The following is a 9,227-nucleotide window of genomic DNA, read 5'->3' as shown; positions in this document are numbered from 1 at the left end:
ATATTACTCAGACAGAACACAAACAAACAAACAGACAGAACACAAACAATATATAAAAGTGGATGATATTAGGGCTTATTATATTATTTTTCAATATTTTTAAATGTTTTTGTCAAAGCCTCCTCCAGAAGTGTGTGATATGCAAAACAAAGCAGCCATGATTGATAACTTATTTTTGCAGAAACATCGTATTTGCCCTAAAGCAGCATTACTTAGCATCGGGGCACAAACAAATCACACTCCAAGGTTATATTGTTTGTGCGAAATGCAATTTGACCAAAACAGGGAGGATATGGAAAGCTGCAGGTAACACGGTGTCCGACACGGACGCCGGTTTGTACGACTATGACCTTTCTTCCCTAATATCGTCTGGCTCTCTGAATCCAGTCTACTGACTTTAACAGCTTCAGGGTCTTCTGCTGAACAATGTGCTGAAGTGCGCTATTAACTCCGCTTCTCGATGATCAGACGGAAACTAGGAAAACTCTAAAAGTAACAGCGCCCTCAGCCAGCTACTCATGGCTGTATGTCATCAGTGCGACGCAGGTCAAAGGAAAGGTCAAAGTCAACAACACGGCAGCACCAAAGCAACATGATATCATAAACTTAACTTTTAAGATTTATGCAAGCTACTATTGGGTAAACATGTACAATTAAGACACCGTATTGGTCAACAAAATGGTGTTGAATCATAAATAGTTTTCTAATTAGAGAAATAAACTTTTTTGCATTGCATATTGTAACTTCATATTAGTTTACTGTACTTGTATGAATGGCAAAGATATCGTGTATTAGAGCTGCAACTAACGATTATTTTGACTAGTCTAGCAATTTATTATATATTATTATATATATATATATATATATATATATATATATATGTATGTATTTTATTTTCTAATTGTCTGTCTGTCTGTCTCACTAAAAAGCTCAAATATATAAAAAAAAAAAAAAAAAAAAAAAACACTTTGACCAGATAAAGGTTGAAATATGGCTTATAGATAGACAATATTTAAGGTAATATTGCTAAAAGTAAAATAAAAAAATCATAATCATTTGACATTTTAATGTAATAATGCCATGTTTTCATCATAAGGTCTTATGGAATGTGTTATAGTCCATACAACCATAATGATTTTAACTGTTTATGAGTATTTTAATAGTTGATTTGTCATGATTATTCCAATAAAATTGTTGTAGCCCTAATTATATAACTTATGTCATTCACTACTTTTTTAATTCAAGCATATAGATCTGTCAAATAGCTTTTCATTAATGTTTTCAAGAGGATGTGTATTGTACTGCAATTTCCCTCGTCGATCATTCAAGTTTGTTTCAAGTATTTTTGCGAAGGATTTGAAGTAATCCATAAGCCGCACCTGTTGAGGACAACCACAGATGAAGTTATCAATTGTTTTCCCTAATCTTCTTCGACGTTCCCAGCCCCTTAACATTCCCTACAGCCCCACGGTCACTGCTCCGGCCCTCGATTCCTCGCTGGCAGTGGAGTCGTGTGAGGGGGGGAAAAAGCTCCGCACTATAAGGTCCACTAATCAGCATCTGTTGGCTGTGTGCTGCTCTTCATAAGGCTTCAAACTCGTATCCGTGATCTCATTTGGCTCGGCTCTTGGGAATGGCTGGAAAAGACAAAGCTAAGAGGATTGGGGCCGGGGAGCTGTGGGCAGACACGATGGGACGGGCAGATAAAGAGAGTTCAATGAGAAAATCCACATGTCAAATGCAGCTAATGAGGAATGGACTTCATACAGGACAAAGATGACACACACCATGCACTACAATATATTCATTATGAGGAATCTTTAACACAGATACTCCTCAGTATGTGCTGCAAAATGTAATTCACTTTCATACCGTGACATTATTTACAATCTGTGTAAAAAATATGGCAAAATGATGTAGGTGAAAATGTAAATGCCTTCTGTCATTTGGCATTCATTGAATATAGATCAAGCACAGGGTTCTCAAAAGTATCAAAAATCTTATCCTAATCTTTGCGAAAAGTAGTTTTGAAACTTGAAACTCATTTGAAGTATCAGGATAAAAGGATATCGTTTGATCTCTGCTGAACAGTCTAAGAATGATCTTGAGCTTTATCAGATCTAGTATAAGACACACAAAGAAAGTACAACTACTTTTGTGACTATTGACTAAAAAAAGGAGTCTTTTTTGCAATTATTGTGGTATCAAAATCAGTATCGAGTATTAAGCTTAGTATCGAAATTGAGTAAATTTTAGTATTGTAAAAAACGAATCAAGTCAGAAATAAGTGTGTCTCATTACAGATGGGGATATCCTCACAAAATAAAGTTTGTAATTGTAAAAAGCAGCTAAAAATGTACATATCAAGTATATTATATCAAATACAAAGCAATCTCTAATTTCTGTGTGTTTTGACGTACGTAAACTAAACAATTTTGTTGCTGTTTCTGAACGATGTGAACATAACGTTTTATTGTGCATGATTTGAAATGCACAGATCGCCGCCTCTGCCGACAGTTTCACCTCCTCTCATTCTCCCATTGTTTCAGCCTCATATTTGAAGCCTGCAGCCTTCCTCGCCCGTCTCCTCTTCCTCGCCCTCCCTCCTTCCCCTCTGCAGTCGTGTCCTCTTTTGACCCGGCGCTCGGACTCAGTGCCCGCAGCTGGTGCAGCCTCAGACGGTGCCATTATACCCCTGCCATCTGACGGCGAAACGCTGCACTCAAAAACTCATTTTCGACAAAATCTTTTACACTTTCGACTTCTGCTTTCGTTCATTTACCCATCTGTCTCCCGCGCCTCGCTTCTCTGTCGCCGTAATTGCCCGGTCTTTAAACATCGGGGTGGTGCATCTTATCAGCGGATTTGTGTCCAAATAAACAAGACCAATTTGAAGATGGCAAACACAAACATGGCAGCCATTTTGGAGCGCTTTGGACATGGGCGAGACTGGTTCGTGTGGTCTGCTCCGAGTCCAATCAGATGTCACGGTGTCGATAATGGACCAGGAAGTGACAAGTGTGCGCTCAAAGCTGATTGGCTGGTCCCAGTGTAGTGGTTTTACTTTGTGCCAGCTGCTGATAAGCCCAGACCGAGCCGTGTGCGCGTACATGTGTGTGTGTGTATGTGTGTGTGTGTGTGTGTATGTGTGTGTGTGTATGTGTGTGTATGTGTGTGTGTGTGTTACAGTCAGACAGAAACAGAGCGCGATTAGAGTTATAAAGTGGAGGGAGATATCTAGAATAAGTATGTGCTAATTGTTCTTATCGCATAAAGAGTTTAATGGAGCATATGTGCCGCTAATGATATTTACATACAAGCAAAGAGACAGAATACTGGCGCTATAATAGGATTCTGCTCTTTGAAGACAGATTAATTTCTCAGAGGAACTTGGATAATAACAAGAAAATAAAGGCGACTGTAAATCTAATTTGGTCACAAGTAATGAGTAAAACAAGGCTTTTAATGAAGGGGTTAACGGAGGGAACTTTGGGCAAATGCTACAGTCGGTGTGGTTAATAGTTGAATAAAAGAGGTCATTCTATTTTGCTTTAAATGGTTGAAAGCTGGTTTGTGTAGACACAGCTGCACAGTTTATTGGAAAAATATTGATGTTGCAATATTGGTTGATGCACTAATCAAGGTTCTTTCCTTGATCGAAAGTACTGTTTTTATACTGTTCACAAGTGTCTTTAGTCAGTCTAAACTAGCTTTGATTTATATAATTTTTACTTTGAGTTTGACTACATGGAGGCAGTCGTGTTTTATTAAGTGTAAACCATATTGCCTCGGAGAAGAAATTTGTTTTGCAATATTCTGCACAGAATCACGATCGCTGTGCTAGAATGTAGTAGCTTTTGTTAAGAAATATTTTCACAATAAAAACATAAAAAGAGGAAGACATTTTCTGGTCAGAAAGAAGCTCTAGCACTTAATGTGGTAGTGAATTCAAAAATACAACTTTGACCCAGGAGAAAATCCCATTTCAAGAAAGCATCAAGGACACTCAAGGCCAGGTATTTCTATAACTGAGGAGGCAGTTATTCAATAGTTATTCAATATAAAAGATAACATTCAAAATTGTGGCTTACATTCAAGCTTTAAAACATGAAATCATTGAATACTGCTTAATAATAACAACTTCTATACCTGAACAACAGTATGCCAAAGTTTGACATTTTAATGTACTATATTGCTGCAGAAAATACCATGATAAACAATTATATTGAATTTACTTTACAAGACTGAAAAATAACCTTAAAGCAGAATAATCCCCAAAAACCTCTTTAAACAAGTCATATTGAGAAAAACATGAACTGCAATGAATATAGAGCCAAATGATCAATTAGTTAGTGTAAATAATGAGTCATATTTGTTACTTGTTTGACCCTTCAGGCTCAAATATTATCTATTTTATTACAAAAAAGATTTCCCACCAAAGAAAAGGTACACAATAAAGTCTCAAAAAATATTATCTCAAATTTCTTGAAAGGTGAGTCGATGTAGTAATCACGAGGACGGGCCTAGTATAACGGCAGTATTGCAATTGAACACTTTTATTCTAAAGGGAAATGCAGCCATAAAAGCAGGGTTTGTAAATGGCCACTTGACCGCTGCATGTTTAAGTCAATGTTTCTGAGACAAATGAAACTGCGCTGAAGAATTGCAGCTCAGAACCACTCAAACAGACTCCCTCCTTGGCTGTTTACACCTTGCAGTCTAAGAGGCCATTATTGATGTTAACAATGGATCCTTTAATGTAAATAACCCCTGAGCCCCTCTGGATGAATATGAACTAACTGCTCGAATGCACGTCTCTCCTCACAAACAAACGACTACATTTAGAAAACAGTCTTGTCACAAACACAGGCTTCCTAAAACAGAGAGGCTTCTGAAAGCTAATTAGAGTCCAGACTAGTGCATTTCAATGGCGGCAGACACTTCCGAGATGCAACACCTCTCTATCTTAGACCTTATCAGTGAGGGTGTTTGTGGTATTAGTGCATTGTTAATTATAAAAGGCGTCCTAATGAGCAGACGAAGAGAGACTGGCCCTTTGAGGATCAGGTGGACTGGTTTCTGAGCTTTGTGGAGCTCTGACGCGAGTCCTGCCAGGAACCTGTCCCAAAACATCTACTGAAGCCATCCAGACAGACGCAGCACTGATCTGTCAGCGAAAAAAAAGGGCGGGGTTATGGCGAAGAACGACACAAAAGAAAGAAGAAAAACATCGGTAGGAAATTATTCAGTCATTGTCATGTGCGGGGGTAATTGGAAGCTGTGATTGTGATGAATATTCTGGTTGGAGTAGTAGTTGAAAATTAAACGTGGAAGTGAAATAGTAATAATAAAAAAGTGTAAAAAATGTGGAATTGAAGCAAACTTTCTCAGGGGTTAATTCTACTGCGGCTCCATTTTGCAAACAGCGCACAGTACATCATGCATCAGTTGTTTGTGTTATCAATGGATTTTCGCTTTATCCAGTTCGAAAAAGGTCTGCGAGTGACTTTTGAATCTTCACGAGAATTGCCATGTAGGTTAATAATGAGTAAAAAATGCCCCATCTGTTGAATGTGAATTAAACTCCCCGGCAAAACTGTTTCTGCACCAAGGACTTCTGAAGGAAAAAGAAATAAATCAGGGTGGAAGAGATTTATATATTCATTTCAAAGACACTGACACACTGCATTTGCCTGCACGTTCCACACAAGCATAAGCGAGCCATAGAAAATGTATTAAGCCTACTAAATATTAAAATAATATTAGATAAATAAGTGAAAAATAATGAAATTCATCAAAAACTTGTAAATTAATTATTGTTTACTGGCCTCATTTCAACTTTTAATCTTAAGTCTAAATAATGTATTATATTCTTCATGATATAGTAATTTCATTATAACTGCAAAACAATAGACTTAAAACGTTTCCATTAGTTCCAGACAATGGCAAAGCTTAGAATTGCCAACTGATTTGAAGACAATAATTATTAAAATTAATTGTTGTCAGCACCAATTAAATATGCAAAGAAGACAAAAAGCCGCCCTCTGGGGCTTTGCTAAACGTTAGACAAAGCTGCAGCTCGCTCTGCTGCTGCAGAGGCTGTGTGTGTGTGGATAGGTTATATGAGGACACGCGGTAATTTATTCTGCTGGATTCACTGAGTGGAGACAGCCAGCCGGAGGATGCCTAACCCGGCAAAGAAACATGCCAGGAATTTTAGAAGATGGCTCAGCAGTGGCTCCAGATGTAGGCAGAGAGGCGGGTGTATTACTTATAGAAGAGCGATAGAGAGTGAAAAACAACCAGGGAATACGGATCCCCGCTGGTTGTAACTCGCAACAAGGCCAAATCAAGAGTGCAGGCAGAATTCAGACGAGAAACTGGAGGAAAAGAGTTTCTGTCTTTTTTAGATTTGGCATCTTCAGAAATTGGGTTAAAACTAGAGCATTTTCCAAAGCCACATTGGTAGTAAAATTATTGTCATTTTTGTATTCCATGCCACGCAAACGAATGGAACGTTTAAAAGTCTGATGACAAAAAAGCAATGGTTCTTTGGTGGTTGGAGGAGGGCGCGGTGAGGCGGAGCTGCAGGTAGAACAGACAAAGACGACTTTTTCTTGGTTATGGTGAAGATCGACTGGTAACGAGACAATGAGGAACAATGAGAGTCAGAGAATTCAGCAAATGTTAAGGACATATTCAGATGAAGGACGGACCCATGCAGCTTGACGATAGTGAGAGAAAATACTGGAGAATGTGACTTGATTCCAAAAATATCATTCATAGCGACTCTAAACTCAATAATTAAGCAGTAGAAGTAAAGTTTTTGTGATTTCAAAAGCTGGATAAAAAGCCCTTTTCATTAAGGCTGTCTTTTTTGGTGCATAGCTAGAAATGAAATTACTTTGACAATTCTCAGTTTCTTCTTTTTTTTGTGCTTAGTTCTTGAACTTGAATAATCCTGATTATTAATTAACCGACATCCTAACTTTACACAGATTACCTTGCACAGTCCTCTGCAAGAAGAATTACCACTTGACAGCTTCCCCCAAAATCTCACGCGGAAAAGATTTGGAAAAAAAAAAGCCTCGACAATAAATTATAACCTTATCACAAAAACATCTGTAAGACATAGAATCATAACATCGTGTGTAAAAAACAGCTTGTAAATACGCGCTGACAGGGTAATCCATTTTGTGTCCGTCTCCACCCAAAGCGTAGTGGTAGTAAAATGTGTAATCTGACTTTTTTCTTTGTTTTGTTGCAGTTTCAGGAGGCTCACTTTAGCTGTCGACAAACCTGCAGTGATAATCTACAGCGCTGCCACCGACCTGCGTTCGACGGTCGAAAATCACGTGTCAGCTGGATCGAATCGGGCAAAATGGAGCCATATATCACTCTGATCCTAAAGACAAACTGTAATCAATCGTACTATAAATGTGGCTTCAATAAACTGGCATCCTGCGTGTTATTTCTAATCCAGAGTATGCTGACACCGACAGGCTGTTTCTCATGCAAAGTCGATACAGTTGGTAATAGAAAACAGTTTTATCGCAGGGGAACATTGCGGTCGCTCTGCACATGTGAATCATCATTTATTAGAGCGGGAGTCTTCTTTTGTGTTCAGCCATATGCGAACATGGCAGGGCATTTATGGCAGATGACAGCGACGGAAGAAAGGAGGGCAGGACAAGAATAGCATTGTGTAAGACGTCTTCAAGGAGACAATCAAAGGGAAGCGTTTCCGATAACGATGTTGAACAGTCGCTTGGTTATTTATGGTATATCTTTTATCAAACAAATCCAAACCTCAACTGTGTTATGCAGTAAAACAACAATAAAACACGTTGAAAAGGTTAAATAAATGGCACATTATTAGGGTTTTTTTCCGCACTGTCGGAAGCTTTTTTTGTTCCATCCTTAGTTCCAGAGTAGGAACTAAGGGCTGGGGCTCCACTTTTGCACAGAGTAGGAACTAAGGACTGGGGCCACATTTTTGCACAGAGAAGGAACTAGGGACTGGGGCCACACTTTTGCACAGAGTAGGAACTAAGTACTGGGGCCACACTTTTGCACAGAGTAGGAACTAAGGACTGGGGCCACACTTTTGCACAGATTAGGAACTAAGGACTGGGGCCACACTTTTGCACAGATTAGGAACTAAGGACTGGGGCCACACTTATGCACAGAGTAGGAACTAAGGACTGGGGCCACACTTTTGCACAGAGAAGGAACTAGGGACTGGGGCCACACTTTTGCACGGAGTAGGAACTAAGGACTGGGGCCCCACTTTTCCACAGAGTAGGAACTAAGGACTGGGGCCAGACTTTTGCACAGAGTAGGAACTAAGGACTGGGGCCACACTTTTGCACAGAGTAGGAACTAAGGACTGGGGCCACACTTAGGGGGACTTTCTTGGCACCTGATCTAGGGCAGGTGATTTCCAGACAGATCCACAAGTGAAATACTTGGACACAATAGCTTCACAAATAGCATGGAGCTAATAGCATGTTTAATTAGGAAGAAGTAACTAAAACCGTGAGTAAAAAGTGTGTAATTTGCACGGTTTAAAGAGCTCAATTGGAGGTGATGAGAGAAACTGGAGCGCTTGGAGGAAACCCAAAGAGACACATGCAAACTTTGGGACTTTGGAGATATTTGGATTAAGTCCTGACATGCATAGCATAGTACAGTTTGAAATTTGACCTAATGAAGCATAAAATTACCAGTAAACTATACTATATTTCCTGCCTCGTCCCATTCTCCTGTCTGCAGCTGTCCGTCAATCTCCCTTTTTTTAACCAATCGCTTCTCTTTTCATACTTCTTCAAAGGATATAGACGTGGGAAACTGAACCCAAAAATTTGAAGTCAATAAAATGTGAGGGATGTTGCAGTAGAAAAAAAAAACATCATGTGAGAACCAACAACGCATTAGGCCTCACACGCTGGTATTGGGAATGGTCAAGGATGCATCTGCAGTGAGTGATCAAAGCAATCAAAACTAACAGAGGGAGGAATACAAGTATAAATACATTTTTTTTTTAAGCCATTGGAATTGGTTAAAATTACCTTTCTGAATATCCAGCAGCTTCAGCATTCAGCAGCGATGTTCACCCAATTACAGCTGGGAACAGAAAGTCAAAAACAATGGGAGTTAATATAGAGAAATCCACACACAACCCCTTAATTGAATTGTACTGAATCGAAATGGGAAAATGTCCCATA

At 39.1% G+C, this 9,227-nt stretch overlaps 1 protein-coding gene and 1 long non-coding RNA gene across 3 annotated transcripts in view; both read right to left on the bottom strand.

Moving 5' to 3' along the window:
- dhx40 (DEAH (Asp-Glu-Ala-His) box polypeptide 40) overlaps positions 1–9,227 on the bottom strand; it is a 264,848-nt gene that overhangs the window by 60,921 nt on the left and 194,700 nt on the right. The gene's annotated exons all lie outside the window — the stretch shown is intronic.
- The window catches only part of LOC140367554 (uncharacterized), a 94,210-nt gene that overhangs the window by 25,596 nt on the left and 59,387 nt on the right, over positions 1–9,227 (bottom strand). For both annotated transcript variants that reach the window (XR_011928126.1, XR_011928125.1), the window contains exon 3: positions 9,072–9,126. This is a non-coding gene — a long non-coding RNA (uncharacterized lncRNA). The remainder of the gene's footprint in view (positions 1–9,071; positions 9,127–9,227) is intronic.

This window comes from Eucyclogobius newberryi, unplaced genomic scaffold (genome assembly GCF_026437365.1).
Source record: "Eucyclogobius newberryi isolate DKJ021-1_F unplaced genomic scaffold, fEucNew1.0.hap1 SCAF_10, whole genome shotgun sequence".
NCBI lineage: Eukaryota > Metazoa > Chordata > Actinopteri > Gobiiformes > Gobiidae > Eucyclogobius > Eucyclogobius newberryi.
This window is presented reverse-complemented; position numbering and strand designations above follow the sequence as displayed.